At 36.8% G+C, this 16,667-nt stretch overlaps 1 protein-coding gene across 5 annotated transcripts in view; it reads left to right on the forward strand.

Moving 5' to 3' along the window:
* NME7 (NME/NM23 family member 7) overlaps positions 1-16,667 on the forward strand; it is a 262,304-nt gene that overhangs the window by 154,768 nt on the left and 90,869 nt on the right. The window contains exon 11 of one of the 5 annotated variants that reach the window (XR_005362115.1): positions 6,660-6,774. The exons of the other annotated variants lie outside the window; for them this stretch is intronic. The gene's annotated coding sequence lies outside the window, so the exon portion shown is untranslated. The remainder of the gene's footprint in view (positions 1-6,659; positions 6,775-16,667) is intronic. 5 annotated transcript variants of the gene reach the window in all.

Genomic DNA, 16,667 nt, shown 5'->3' on the forward strand with positions numbered 1-16,667 from the left:
TAGGATTTCTCTGCTGGAGACCTAGACTTCCACAAGGGTACTCCTGTCCATGGGTGATTATCTAAGATAGTTTTTACTGAGACTTCTGGACAGTGGCCAGGAGGGGCTGGAGCTGATGCAGGAGCCACTATGGGGTCCACCACTGGGTTTTTACCTGATGCACAGGTGGGGAGGACTCCTCTCACACCCTTTGGTCTATGGTACTAGATCCCAAAGCTTTTCTCATAGTTGGATGTCAGATTGTTTTGGAGGAAAGGACATGATTACAGAAGTCTTAGCCATGTTGTTGACCTGTCTCCTTTCTGGACATTCTTATGTATACCTTTTTTTACTGCTACTTTCTTGGAAGAGATCCCCAGAAATCAAACTTCTGAAACAAAGAATATATATATTTTTAAAATATTTTTTATTCATTCATTCATTTAGGACACACAGAGAGAGGCAGAAGAAGCAGGCTCCCTGCTGGAAGCCCAGTGTGGGACTCGATCCCAGGACCCCAGAATCATGTCCTGAGCCAAAGACAGATACTCAACCACTGAGCCACCCAGGCATCCCCAAATCATATTTTACTCATCTTGGTATTCTAAGCACCTAGAAGAGTACTTGTAATGTTTGAAAGCCTTTGACAAATAGTTGATGGCAGAACTAGTGAAAAGATGAGTATGTTTGGGTATTATTGGGATGATTGGTAGTGAGGCCTTATGATATTTAAGCATGATGATTATATTGTGGTTATATAAGAGACTATACTTATTTTTAGGAAATGCTAAAATATTGGGGTAAACATGTTGGCAGTTTGTTTTCAAACGATTGACAGCAAAAACAATTGTCTGTACTCTGCACTGTTCTCTAAGTTTATAATTATTTCAAAATAAAACTTAGAAATTAATGTGTAGTCCTTAAAACTTAAACAATAAGTTAACAAGATATCATTGTCTCTAAAATCAAGTCTAGCCTCACTGAAAAATGTGAAAGAAGTAGATTATATATTCCTTGTGTCCTTCCGTCCCTCTCTACAGCCCCAGGATCTCAGCCCTTGGCTTCCTGTACTTTTTTACTGAGGAAAGTCATATATAATAAGATCTGATAAATTCAGTGACACTGAGATGGAAGTTACTACTCAAAATTAATGTTATCATTTCCTAGGGTTTTCATTTCCTTTTTCTCTTTTAACAAAATGTATTACTTTTATGTTAAAAGTAATTCCTATTTTGGACTTTTAGGTCCCAGGAAGGTGACTGAGGAAAGATAAACTGATGGAAGAAGGGGCTTCTTAGTTACCTCCAATCATTCATTCACCCAAAAATACTTGAGTACCTACTGTGTGCCAGATGCTATTCTAGGTACTGGGGATACACCAGTGAACCAAACAAGTGGGGTGTGTGTGTGTGTGTGTGTGTGTGAGAATTTCCTCACAGAGCATCGAGCTTACATTCTACTTGGAGACAGATAATAAACAAAAAAATAGAATACATAGTATTTCCTATAGTATGGAGAAATACAAAGGAAGGAAAGGGGCCTGGAGTTAAGGGTGTGTAGATAGGATTCTGTTTTAAATTGGAGTCATCAGCAAAGGAGGTCTCGCTGAGAAGGTGATATTTAAGAAATAAATAAAAAGGAATAAGAAGGTAAGCCATATGAATTTCCAGGTGAAGAGCATCATAGGAAAAGCTCTGGGAGAGGAACTTGCTTGAAGTAATCTAGGAACCCAGAGGAATGAGCAAGATGGGGATAAGATCAGAGAGATAAGGGCTGGGACAGATCTTATAGACCCTTATAATGACGTTAAGCTTTTGCTCTGTGTGAGACCATAAGTTGTTTCACTTTTTATTATTATTTTATTTTATTTTATTTATTTGAGAGAGAGAGTGTGAGCATGAACAGGGGGAGAGGGAGAGGAAGAAGTGTTGGTTTGATCCCAGCATCCTGAGATCAAGACCTAAGCTGAAGGCAGACACTTAACCAACTGCACCACCCAGGGGCCCTGAGGCCGTTAAGTTTTTGAAGAGTTTGAGCAGAGTGGTGACGTGATTAAACTTTTAAAAGGATCATTGTGACTGTTGTGTTAAGAATAGTATGAGAAGGATGCTTGGGTGGCTCAGTGGTTTGGTGCCTGCCTTAGGCCCAGGTTGTGGTCCTGGAGACTTGGGATCCAGTCCCATGTCCGGCTCCCTATGTGGAGCCTGCTTCTCTCTCTGCCTGTGTCTCTGCCTCTCTCTCTGTATCTCTCCTGAATAAATAAATAAAATCTTAAAAAAAAAAAAAAAGTGTGAGAGAGACAAAGGTGGAAGTTGTGATCTGGACCCCAGATGGTGGTGACTTAGACCAAGAGGGTAGTGGTGGGCATGCTGAGAAATAGCCAGGTGTTATTTACCAGGTTGCTTACCCTTTGCTTGTCTTTTCATCTTGAGTGGATGACTGGATGAAGATTAAAACTTTTTTTCTAAATAGCCAATGATGATGAAATCCTATGGAAGGAGTATGACAGAATTCTTAGTTATAGGAGATGGAAATAGAATGGAACATTCTGTTGGGGTTTCATCTCCGTCTACTTATGATCAAGTGAAAGATGACCACATTTGTCCTCTGTCAGTTTAGTGTATGACAACAGTTAGGGAAGGCATTTATGCTGGACTGGAAATCACAGGCATATCCACAGATTAAAACAGACAGAGAATTTCTATTGCTAGTTTAGAGTAAAATTCAAGAAACAGTTTTCTTAGGGTAATCAACTTAATTATTTAGTAAGCATTTCATTGATCTTAGAAAATCTAAAAAATAATAAATATATTTTCAGATGAGTATTAGATGTCTTAAATGCATTTTTAAAATAAAAAAGTATTCAAAGTAGAATAAGAATTTACAGTAGTATGTAAGAATGCTGTGTGATAGTAATTTACTTAATTTGAAATGATTTATATGTGATGACTTTTAATCATTTAATGATTAATGATTTAGCAATGGAAAATAATTTTTTGTAAATCATCATGCTTTAAATGAAGGATCATTTCTCTAACAGAACAACGAAACAAGCCCACTCATCTTAATGTCGTATGCAGTGAGTGACCACAGTGTCCTAGTTTGCCCAGAACTCTTCCAGGAATAGCACCAAACTGAGAAATCCCTCATTCCTGGGAAGACTGAGGTTAGGTCGATAACTCCAAAAAATTTGCCCCATTATTGCATGATAGCTCTTAAAAAACAAACTGTAACTAAGGGTCTAAGTGTTCATATCCATTTAAAGAATTTTTAAATGGTTGATGTATTGAGTTAGAAAAGTTCAGAAGAAATGCAGTTAACCTGCTTCCACCAAAGAGGGTTAGTAGCTTCAATTTTAAAGCTAAAAATTAGTCAATGTTTAAAATCAACTTTATTTGCTTTTAAGTTACTCTTTCACTGGAATTAGTTTACAGGTAGGAATATTAAGTAGAGGCATAGAGGCCCATTTGCCAGAACAATAAATGTGATTAAAAGCTCAAGTGTAGAGGTTAGGAAAACATGCAGAACTGAAATAAAGGGAGAACTTAAAATTATGACTTACACAAATCTTTCTTGAAGGATGAGGATGAAAATGATAGGAAAATAAGGAAAAACTGTCTCAGAAGGTCTTCCTAAGTTTCCTTCTATCAAGTATTTATAGCTTCTTCATTTTGGAACACATTCCATCATATTAAAACACATTTCAGAATGGGAAGTTTAGAGTAAATACTAACTCGTTCATTTCAGCTATTATTCTTCATTCATAAATTCAAGCACATACCAAAGAGTTGCCATGAATCTGATGTCATGCTTGTCCTTTAGGGAGTCAAAGATGAGTTGTACACAATTGGGACCCTCATGGAGCTTTCATTTGTTTAATGGGAGAATCAAGCAAATAGATTTAAATCAGATGTGATATAAAGAGAGGATATGGGATGAGAGCCCAGGGAAGAGGCTATTTAGAAAAAACTGCCCTGAGGAAATGATGCCTGGAACTATATAACTTAAAGACTAAGTAAAATTTGGCTAGGCCAAAAAGGAAGGTTCCAGAGGAATGAAGAAATGCTATTTTTTTCTGTAGGGTGAGAGAATACTATTTGAGCTTGCTTCTAATGGGAGCGCTCTTCCCATCTGCCTTCACTATTACTTCCCACAGGAAAGTCTGGGTATTGGTCAAGAAACTTTACTCTTATAGGGAGAAGGAGTTATATTCAAGATTAAGGACACTTATCTTAAGGAAGCAGTTCCTTTCCAAAGTGGTTATCTCTCACACCATCTTGGTCTCCCATTTCCCCCATCCCCTTTCCATTGGTATTGGTGATAAGGATTAGGGCCATTCATTTTGATTGAGAAAAGGTCCAGCAGAACTCTCTGCAGAAGGTTTTTCTCCTTTCTTGGGGTTACTTGCCTAACCTTTTTTATTTCTTTTCTTTTCTTTTCTTTCTTTTTTTTTTTTTTACTTGCCTAACCTTGAGAAGCCTTGAGGCAGGCTGCTCTGGCATTGGGTATAATAGAAATTCAAACAAAGCCAAAATTAAAAAATTAAAAAATTAAAATTAATTTAATTAATTTAATTAAAATTAATTTAATTAAAATTAAAAATTAAAAATAATTTAAAATTTTAAAAACTGCCAATGCTAGTATTTCTCTTTAGGTAGGAAATGGGTTGTATGGTTTTCCATTGAGGTAAATAGGTGAGTTTACAGGGGAATAAGTTGGACTATGATAAGAAACTAAAGGTGTAACTAAACCACGAGAGACTCTTAACTCTGCGAAATGAACAAGGGGTAGTGGAAAGGGAGGCGGGTGGGAGGATGGGGTGACTGGTGATGGGCACTGAGGAGGGCACTTGACGGGATGAGCACTGGGTGCCATACTATATGTTGGCAAATCGAACTCCAAGAAAAAAAATATATATATGCTTAGCAATTTGAGAGTAGGAAGTAATATGAAGAGAGAGAGCTCAAGCCATCAGCAGAGGCTGGAATTGGGTAGAGACCAACTCTAGAGACTGGGTAGGTGAAGGGATTTTTAGAATAGAATTTCTAAAATTTAAGTCTAGGGTGCCTGGGTACCTCGGTAGGTTCAGCATTTGCCTTGGGCTCAGGTCATGATCTCAGGGTCCTGGGATCTAGCTTGGCCTTGGACTCCCTGCTCAGTGGCTTCTCCCTCTCCCTCTGCCCTTCCCTCCCTTCACTGCCTCCTCTCCCTCCTCCCCCCCACACAGCTTGTGCTCTCTCAATTTCAAATAAATAAAATCTTTTAAAAAATAAAAATAAAATTTAAATCTAGGGTATTTGTGTTTCTGGGGTATAAGTCATCCTACTCTTAAAGCTTTGGTAAAATCAAATATGTCTTAAAGTTTTCTGGGAGTGGTGGTGTGGGTAGAAAAGAAAAGCCTAAACCTGTAGCACATTGACCCTGCAGTGCCTGGAGGCAGTGGGCAGGGCTGCTGGGCAGGTGAGAGGTGATCTTTGAAGCACCACTAACAGCAAGATGTCACACCAGGGAATTTATTCAAGTGCACACAGCAGTCTTTTGTTCTTAAATACATCAAAGATGAGAAGGCCCTCTGGTAAATGTACTTTACTTTCTTTGACTTCTCTTCTTATGATGTATTACTTTGCATCCCACTGTTGTGCTAAGTTCCAAAATGTTGGGAAGGAGATGGAAGAGAGGGGAATAGAATACATGGAACAGGCCTTACAGTTTGGATGACTTTAGGCAAACAGTCAGAAATATAATACATTATGCTTATAATTTAAAATTTTCAAATAAAATATTCTAGTAGCCACATTAAAATAACTAAAGAGAAAAGAGTTACAGTAATTTTAACTATATATTTTATTTAATCCAGGATATCCAAAATATTATAAAGATATAATTAATATAAAAGCTACTAATGGGAGATCTTATATTCTTGTTCATTTTTACTAAGTTTTTGAAATCTGGCATTCATTTTACACTTAGAGCACTTCTGAATTCGAATTAGCCACTATCAGATAGGCTAGTGGCTACCATATTAGATAATGCAGCCCTCCCATTTCAGTAGACGTTGCTTAGAAATATAGAGCCTTCTTCCATAATCTAGCTGAGATTATTGGAGTGCTGCACTGGAGTATGTGCTCAAAAAATAAAATATTCATATTGCTTAGTTTTAATTCCTTTGTGCAAGGTAATTTAGAGAGAATTAGCCAGTTTGGGGTAGATGTCAGATCCTTTGGTCAGAAAACAATCAATGTATCTTCCCAGAGTCCCACTGAAACATTCATTGAGGGGTAGGCATGGGTCAGATTAGAAAAGGCCTTATAAATTATATTAAAGAGGTGGGATTTAATTCTAAAGGCGGTGGGGATGAAGAGTAGTCAGTGAGTTTTAAGTGGGACAATTATGTGATTACATTTGCATTGTTAAAAAAATTAATATTATGATAGTGTGGATGACCCATTGTAGGGCAGCTTGATGAGAAGCAAAGAGAAGGTCCTATAAAAATGTAGATAAGCAGTGATGAAGGACTAAATTAAGATAGAGACAGGATTAAGTAGAGAAGAGAGGACCAGTTAAAAGACTTTAAGGAGGGCATAGAAACCAACCATTGGTGATCAACTGAGTGTGGTATAAGAAGTATCAAAGATTCAAAGATGACTTTTAGCCTTTTTTTTTTTTTTTCTTGGTCTTAGGCAACTTGGATAATAGGAAGTAAATGCCATTAATTGAACTAGAGAGTACAGAAGAAACCAATTTGAGAGGAAAATGTTGAATTTCATTTTGGGACAATATTGACTTTGGAATGGAGTGAGTAGTCTTTAAAAAGTATCCAATTTAGCAGATTTAGAAGCTCTGATGAAAATGATAAGAGTTATTTCAGTGTAATGGTAAGGACAGAAGCCAGGCTGTAAGTGTGTTAAGGAATGAATAAAAGATTTTGTTAAGCTTGGTATATTCATTTCATTCATGTAACAAATCGTGGTTGTTTTTAAAATGCACTGGAATGTACATTGCAAATACACTCATGAATAATTCAGTGTCTGCTCTCAAGCAGTTTTCTGTGGGAGGTGGGGGAAGTAACAAATAAACCAGACAGTTAGAAAGTGTGATGGACTAAGATAGTCACCGTAAGCATGGTGAGAGCATGCAGAAGTGCTCTTGACTCCCAAGGGGTTAAGACTATTTCAGTGAGCTTATGTTGAAAGGGCAGAAAGAGTGATGAAGTGGTAGATGTAAGATTGAGTCATTGTAACATGGTTTCCTTCTGTTAAAAGATTATTTGGAGTCCATTTTATATCAGGTGGAATATATGGGGAAAACTTTTCCCTTCTCTAGCTGAGTCAAAAGACTGAATGAGGGAAAATAATTTCAACCACATGTTTGTAGTGCCATTAGGCTTCTTGCTTGCAAGTTGCGATTCTTCAAAGACCACCAAGGGGGTCACAGTAGACAAAGGGCAGTAGCCCAGGGAGAGACCTCCTCTTAATCCTGAAGAAGGTTGTCTTGGAATTGGGCTGGGAGTGCCATTTCTGTCTGTAGGGGGGTTGCCCAGTACAATAGCCACATGTGGCTAGTTAAATTTAAATTCATTACAATTAAATAAAACTAAAACTTGAATTTCTTAGTCCCACTAATTTCTTAGTCCCACTACCACATTCCAAGTACCCAGTTACCACATGTGGATAAAGGCTGCCATATTGGATAGCATAGACTACAGAACATTTCTATCTTCACGGGAAGTTCCATTAGACAGCTTGCATTGTTCCTGGTCTAGACGACTTGCATTGTTCTTCCAAGTCTAAGGAATTTTTAAAACTCAAGGCATTTATGCTGTTTACCTCATTTATCTTTTTAGCCCTCTACAATTTTATGCTAGATTGTATAGTTTTATAAATTATATAATTATTTTTAGCCAGTTAATTATGTATTGTTTTCACCTTAGTTTGGCCTGCTATTTTTATTATTTTATAATTTAACTTTTATATTTAAAGCTTTTAACCCCTTTTCTCGTTATTTTTTTAAAATACCGTTTTCCTTTCCATCTCCTATAATTGACCCTTGAAGTTCTCATAAGTTGCTTTTGATCTTCCATTTCCTTCTTTGCTGACTCACCAAAGTAAATGAAAAGACTCACAGAATAAAATTCCTTCTTAGGAATAGGAATATTATATGTGCTAGCAGGCTTCCTCAGATATTACAAGTAGTTTTTCCTCATACCATATATCAGTCAAGTCCTTTTGTAAGAAGATTGAAATTGGTCAGTTTTACTATATTTAAAATCTTTATATGAGCAAGCTATTTAAACAGATGTAACATTTGAAAGGAGATGGGTGGTGATCCATAATATCCAATATTTCTTAAGCATTCATATTTTCCAAGCACTGCACTTTAATGTCATTTGACCTTCCCAACAGTCTCATGAGATTTCCATGGTTTATTCCAAATTACAGATGAGGAACCTGGGGTCCTCATAAGGTGATGTCACACAGTTAAGTAACATTTAAATTCTAATTCCAAAGCCTATGATATTGGATAAGGAGGTTAAATTTAAATTCATTACAATTAAATAAAACTAAAATATGAATTTCTTAGTCCCACTACCACATTCCAAGTACCCAGTAACCACTTGTGGATAAAGGGAAGGACACACAAATGTATCTCTGATTGTGATGCCAAGAAACTATAGTGTTGAATCTTGTCATATGTTTTCATGAACATAGTTTATTAGAGGATCCATGGCCAGGTTTTAGAAATTTCTGTAAATCAATTTGGCCTGTCTGTCAATTAATCCTGATGGTATCAAATCACAATGGATTTTGAGTTTTCATTATTTTGTTATTTTATACTGATTTTTAAACAAAATTATTATCTGTGGCAAATGGCTGGCTGGCTCTTCTGTGATATGATCGACATGATGTGAGAGAAGTTTCTAGGCCAACCATGTGACCCTTGAATCAGGAGGCTCCTGCCCTAAGGCCTATACACGGGCTGTCCTTTCGATGTAGAATGCTCTTCCTCCAGGGAGCCACATAGCTAACTCTCTCACCTTCCTTAAGTCTTTGTTCAGTTGTAACCTCATCAGTGAAATTTACCTGGTCATCCTACTTGAAACTACAACATGACTCCACCTCTTAATTTACTAACTTCCCATTCCACTTCCAGGAATTGATTTGTGAGGTTATTATTAATAGGGGCAATAAGCACTAATATTTTTTATCTGGATATCTCAGGGTACTGGTCAATATCATTATTTCTTCAGGCTAATTACTTCGCCTATCTTTAGAACAAACTTCTTTCTTCCCTGATGTGCTCCTGTTTTCCAAAGCTCAAAATAAGGTCCTAAGAATAAAATGCATCATGTCTTTATTTCTTCTAGTTTTACATGAATCCTATCACTTTTTCTGTACAGAAGAAAATAAATAACACTGCTGTATGTTGACATGGTCCTGGGGAAAGTTACAAAGACTTTTTACTTGCTTTTCAAATAAAACAATCCTAAGAAACAAGCCATATCTAATACCTAGTGTTTTCTTTCCTAGTCAAAGGATCTTTGATGCCCTTAAGATAATTTAACTTGGACCTATTATCATTTTTGAAATGGCAAAAAAAAAAAAATCAAATAAAAGCTTGGGGATTTTCCAGGGAATAAAAGGACCTGTTAGGGAACCTAGAGGAATCACCACAGGTTCTGCAGCCATGTTTTCAACCCAGTCTGCCCTCTTGTTTACCAGGCTCAGAGAACACCATAGAAAAGGAGCTTCTCTGATCTTTTTAAAAGGACTAATGATGGGGAACAGTGTCGCAATTTTTTTCTAGGGCATCTGCCCAATTTAATTCTATTCTCACATATAAACTCCCTCTTTAGACCATTTGCTTTCAGCATATCCTTCTGAGTTTCATCTTGAAGAATACTTTCTTCACCATGCTTGGTTTGTCTCACAGCTTTTAAAACCCAATGAGGACTAAGGTTCTCTTATCTTGTAATTCACTTTTGAAATTCTCAGTAGATAAGTAGAACTGCTTGTACAGATCATCAAGAGATATTCTTGTGCATACCAGAAAGTAGCTTACTGCTATGAATGCCTGAGCACTCATACCATCAATCAGTATGTGTTACAAAGGGAATGAATGTGTAGCACTGGGTAATCTGGAGAAGCTGTTAACTTGGGACTAGTTAACAGAACTTCCTGTATATGTATATATATTCTTTCAAAAAGATTTAGCCACCTTTATAAGACAACTCTTTTAGTAAACAACTGAAATAATTTTCAACCAGACCTCTCTCTGACCATCAAGCAGCTAAAAAGCAGGGACGTTTCTTCAGTATCATTCTTGTCCTTCATTTATTTAACATATGACATATTTAAAGATGAGCTGGTTATAATTTCTTACTTGAAGAAGAGAAAAAAAGAGCAAAATGAAAAAAGCAATGGGGAACAATTTACAGAAAAGTGCTTATTTCACGTAACATGCTTAGCCTTATTGATCAAGGAAATACATAGCAAAGCTAATCATATAATTCTGTTAAGAGACTGAGATTGGCAAAACTTTGAAAGATAGGTGAAATTCAGTGTTGGCAATCATTTGGTGGAAAAGGCACTCCAGGTTATAGTACTATGGGTTCTGTGTGTGTGTGTGTGTGTGTGTGTGTGTGTGTGTGTGATGGTGGTGGTGGTGGTGGAGTTGTAGTTGTTGACATAGCTACACACACACATGCACACATCTTTGAGTCTCATGGAGAATATAGAAAAGTCTTCTTTGTGAATAAAACTTCCAGAAATTAATCACGGTATAGATTTAGGGTATACTAGAAAATAAATTACACTCTAAGAGATTTTTGCCATTTTACCTCCATTTTTATTGGATTCAGATTTACTTTCTTTCATTTAACTAAAATTCTTGAATACACCATGGGTATTAGCAGTGAGATGATAGATATTAGCTTGGTCCACATGAAATTGATAGTCTAAATGAGGAGTATGGTCATTAAGCAAACAATTCTATGAATATATATTACAACTACGTTTAGTGCCATAACAGAGTGTGATCTTTGAGCAAGATCTGGTAACGGGTGATGTTAGCCCATCTAAAGTGGAGGATTCCTGAAAGACTCTCATTTATTCTAAAATCTGGAGTATAGGGCAGCCCAGGTGGCTCAGTGGTTTAATGCTGCCTTCAGCCCAAGGTGTGATCCTGATGTCCCAGGATCAAGTCCCACGCCAGGCTCCCTGCATGGAGCCTGCTTCTCCCTCTGCCTTTGTCTCTGCCCAGCCCCCTCTCTGTCTCTAATAAATAAATAAATAAAATCTTTAAAAAAATCTGGGGTATAGAGAACAGCCTGTGTGAAGGCCCTAAATCTGGGGAAAACTAGCATATTCTAGAATGCAGAGAAGTCCAGTTCGGCTCTATCTTAATTGCAAAGAGGAGGGTAGCCTACAAGGTGACTGAAGAGATAGTTAAGGCCAGATTATGAAGGCCACGTTAACTAGTTTGTGTTCATTCAAGAAGTGGGAAATTCTACAGAAAAATTTAAATGTGGGATTGATGTGATTGCATTTGTATTTTAAAAGATCACTGTGACTACTATTTGGAAAGTTGGTTGGAACAGAATAAAGAAATTCTGACTAGAGATGATAAGACCCTGGGTTTATTTTTTTATATTATTTATTTATTTATTCATGAGACTCAGAGAGAGAGAGAGAGGCAGAGACACAGGCAGAGGGAGAAACAGGCTCCATGCAGGGAGCCTGACGTGGGACTTGATCCCGGGTCTCCAGGTTCAGGCTCTGGGCTGAAGGCGGCGCTAAACCACTGAGCCACTGGGCTGCCCGAGACCCTGGGTTTATAACCATTATTGAGGGAGACAGGGGAAGGGTTTGAAATATATTTTGGAAGGAGAGCTTGCAGAACTTGGTGATTCGAATGTAAGCGTAGGCAGGTAACTATGGATAAACAAATTTGTGATAGAAAGGACTGTCATATTTTGGAAGAGACCCAGAAACCGTGATCAAAACACCAAAGTCTGTTTAACTGTATTCACTATTTAAATGTTCTTCCTGAGGTATAGGTATAAATTTTAGGTACATATAAACAGGTTTTATTCTCAAAAGTAGGAGACAAGAATAGAAGAAAAAAGCATTCAGTCTTGAACTTAACTATGTTACTGAGTTACCTAAAGTTTTTAGTAAATGTAGAACCCTTTGGACTTTGATGGAAGAGTTTTTGAGTGTATCTGCTTTGGGTGGAATTAGTTGATTAGTATCTAAAAACAGATGGACAATGGAAACACATTCTTGAAAACCTTAGAGAGTTGAAATCCAACTAATAGTATTTTTTTTCCTAAACCTGTGACTTTACAGATATATTTTTACTGTTTTATTATCTCCTATGAATGCGATCCAAGCTATTGAAGGTTTACATTTGGAAGCTGAGATTGTTCCCAGTTTTGAACTTTCGCTTTCCTATTAATTACTGTAATTCACTGCTAGCAGTTGTGCCACTTATTGAGATGTCACGTTTAATCTTGCACAGAATGCAAATGAAATTCTGATTGAATCATTAATGACCTAGTCTCTCCAGTTCCAAAGCTACAGAAATGATTTGACTAGAAATGTGCCTTTCTTTTCTTCAGTGAGATTTTGCTATTACTTTAGTTTTAATATAGCTATGTAGGTAGATTTCTGAAAAGTTTGCTGATAACCATTTTTTCCTTTGTTATCCTTTCCCGTTGTTAACCTCACTTCATCAGGTTTCTGAAGGTTCCTTACACGTTGCAGAAGTGATAGACACAGTAAACTTGGCTCAAAAGCATTTCTTTTCATTCATGATCTATTCATTCATTCAACCAGTCAACCCACCAATCATCAGACAATCAACCAAACATTTGCAGACCTTCTAGGTACCTGGTATCCTTAGACATTGGCAATTAAAAGACAAACAACACATTTTCCCTGATCCAGAGGAACTTATGTCCCTGTGCAAGGAAATCACTTTATAATCAACAGTTGCAGGGACGCCTGGGTGGCTCAGTGGTTGAGCGTATGCCTTTGGCCCAGGGCATGATTCGGGGATCCGGGATCGAGTCCCACATTGGGCTCCTTGCAAGGAGCCTGCTTCCCCCTCTGCCTGTGTCTCTGTCTCTCTCTCTCTCTCTGTGTCTCTCATGAGTAAATAAATAAAAAATCTAATCAACAATTGCAATGAAGTCTCACTATTATTGTGACATATATCTGTATCAAATGGAAGAAAAGTCTATGGCCAAATAAGATTGGGAAATACTAGGTTAAATGAAGTTTACTAAATTTCTCCACTGCAGGACTCTAGAACATTTCAAGTGCTAACATGCATTGTGAATCTCCAAAGAGACCATCTAGTATCAAGTATTTTCTAACTTTGTTGCCAAAAGTTTGAGATGACAGTCAGGATAAGAAGAATTCCAAACCATAATTCTTGCTCAGCTGCCTGCCGGGACCATGAAGAGAACTTTGAAACTAGCTTTTACTTTTTTAGGGAAGAGAGAAAGATAAACAGGGCTACATAAATCTGAATTTCAAAATTTATCTTCTTTATTTCTAGTCATTTCAGCACTCCCACTGCTGACATGGATCTTTGTGCTGATTTTGAGGCTTCTGTACTTGGTGCTTTTGAATTTCTCATCAGTGTTGGAAAGTAACCATTTGTCCTGTAACTGAAACTTATTCATCCTGATATTCTAATACTCATAAATAATTGCATTTTTAGACTTGTTTTCTAATTAGAGTGCAAAGGATGATCTGCCTTTAAAGGAATTGGGAAAAATAGTTTTTGTTTTTCTTTGCTGTTTTCTCTTTCCCTTTCTGGTTATTTTGCTGTAGTCCCAATATTTTATTTTTGCTCTTATTTCCCTTGCCTCAGGAGACATATCTAGAAAAATGCTGCTATGGCCATTGTCAGAGAAATTACTGCCTATGCACTCTCTTCAAGGATTTTTACAGTTTCAGGTCTCACATGTAGGTCTTTAATCCATTTTGAGTTTATTTTTGTGTATGGTGAAAGAAAGTGGTCCAATTTCATTGTCCAATTTTCACAACACCATTTGTTGAAGAGACTATCTTTTTCCCATTGTATATTCATTCCTCCTTTGTCAAAAATTAACTGGCCATATAATTGTGGATTTATTTCTGGGTTTTCTATTCTGTTCTATTGATGCCAGTACCATACTGTTTTAATTACTGCTACTTCGTAATATAAATTGAAATCTGGACTTGTGATACCTCTAGTTTTGTTTTTCTTTTTCAAGATTGGTTTGGCTATGGGAGGTCTTCTCTAGTTCCATACAAATTTTAGTATTGTTTGTTCTAGTTATGTGTAATATACTGTTGATATTTTGATAGGAATTGCATTAAATATATGGATTGCTTTGGTTATTATAGACATTTTAACAATATTTGTTCTTCCAACCCAGGAGCTGGAATGTCTTTCCATTTCTTTGTGTTGTCCTGAATTTCTTTCATCCATGTTTTATACTTTACAGAATATAAGTCTTTCACCTTTTTGGTTAAGTTTATTGCTATGTATGTTATTGGTTTTGGTGCAAGTATAAATGGGATTGTTTTATTCTTAAAAAAAAAGATTTTATTTATTAAAAGAGTGTGCACACAAGTGGGGGAGGGGCAGAGGGAGAAGAGAGAATCTCAAGCTGACTCTGCACTGAGTACAGAACCTGACATGGGCTCTATCTCACAAACCTGATATCTTGACCAGGGCTGAAATCAAGAGTCAGATGCTTAACAGACTGGGTGCACCAGGTGCCCCAGGATTGTCTTCTTAATTTCACTTTCTGCTGCTTTATTATTAGTGCACAGGAATGCAACAGATTTCTACACATTGATTTTGTATCCTGTGAATTTACTGAATTTATTCATCAGTTCTAGTAATTGTTCAGTGGGGTCTTTCAGGTTTTCTATATGTAGTATCACGTCATCCACAAATAGAGTTTTACTTCTTCCTTACCACTTTGGATGTTTGGATGCCTTTTACTTGTTTTTGTTGCCTAATTACTGAGGCTAGGACTTTCGGTACTATGTTGAATAAAAGTGGTGAGACAAGTGTGGACATCCTTGTCTTGTTCCTAACCTTAGAGAAAAGGCTCTGTTTTACATCATTGAATGTGATGAGTTTTTCATAAATGGCCGTTATTATGTTGAGATATGTTTCTAGACCTACTTTGCAGAGGGTTTTTATCATGAATGAATGGTGTACTTTGTCAATTGCTTTTTCTGCATCTATTGGAATGATCATATGGTTTTTATCCTTTGTCTTATGTTGATTGATTTGCAAATATTGAACCACTCTGGCATCCTGGGAATAAATTCCACTTGATCATGGTGTATGATTTTTTAAGTATATTGTTAGATTTGGTTTGCTAATATTTTTTAAAAGATTTTATCTATTTATTCATGAGAGACACAGAGAGAGAGAGAGAGGCAGAGACACAGGCAGAGGGAGAAGCAGACTCCCTGCCAGGAGCCTGATGTAGGACTCGATCCCGGATCCTTGGATCATGCCCTGAGCCGAAGGCAGATGCTCAACCGCTGAGCCACCCAGGCATCCCAGATTTGGTAATATTTTGTTGAGGATTTTTGCATCTATATTCATGAGAGATATTGGCCTGTACTTTTTCTTTGAGGGGGGGGGGATGTCTTTATCTGATTTTGGTATCAGGGTGATACTGGTTTCATAGAATAAACTTGGAAGTTTTCCTTCCTAATCAATTTTTTGGAATAGTTTGAGAAGAATAGGTATTAATTCTTCTTTAAATGTTTGGTAGAATTCGCCTGTGAAGCCATCCGGTCCTGAGCTTTTGTTTTGGGGGAGTTGTTTTTGATTTTGCTTTTTTTTTTTTTTTTTCTCTGATTCAATTTCATTGCTGGTAATTGGTCTGTTCAAATGATCTATTTCTACCTGCTTTAGTTTTGGTGGGGAATTTATCCATTTCTTTAAGTTGTCCAATTTGTTGACAGGTAGCTTTTTATAGCAATCCTTTGTATTTCTGTGGTGTTGGTTGTTATTTCTCCTCTTTCATTAGTAATCTTGTTTATTTTGTTCTCTCTCTCTTTGAGGAGTCTAGCCTAGAAGTTTATTCGATTTTGTTGATCTTTTCAAAGAACCAGCTCCTGTTTTCATTGATCTGTTCTATTGTTTGTTTTAGTTTCTATATAATTTATTTCTGCTCTAATCTTTATTATTTCCTTCCTTCTGCAGGTTTGGGGGTTTAGTTCTTCTTTTTCTATCTCCTTTGGGTGTAAGTTTAGAGTGCTTATTTGAGATTTTTCTTACTTCTTGAGATAGGCCTGTACTGCTATCAACTTCCCGTTTAGAACCACTTTTGCTGCATCCCAAGGATTTTGGACCATTGTTGTTTTCATTTGCATTTGTTTCCGTATAATTTTAAATTTCTATTTTGATTTCCTCCCCAGTCTTTGGTTAGTGGCATGTTATTTAACTTCCATGTATTTGTGCTCTTTCCAGATTTTTTCTTGTGGTTGATTTTTAGTTTCATAGTGTTGTGGTCAGAAAACATGCATGATATTGACTTTGATTTTTCTGGATTTGTTGAGACTTGTTTTGTGGCCTACTATGTGATCCATTCTAGAGAATATTCCTGTGCACTTGGAAAGAATGTGTATTCTACTGTTTTAGGTGGGACTGTCCTAAATATG

This window comes from Canis lupus, chromosome 7 (assembly GCF_011100685.1).
Source record: "Canis lupus familiaris isolate Mischka breed German Shepherd chromosome 7, alternate assembly UU_Cfam_GSD_1.0, whole genome shotgun sequence".
NCBI classification, from domain to species: domain Eukaryota; kingdom Metazoa; phylum Chordata; class Mammalia; order Carnivora; family Canidae; genus Canis; species Canis lupus.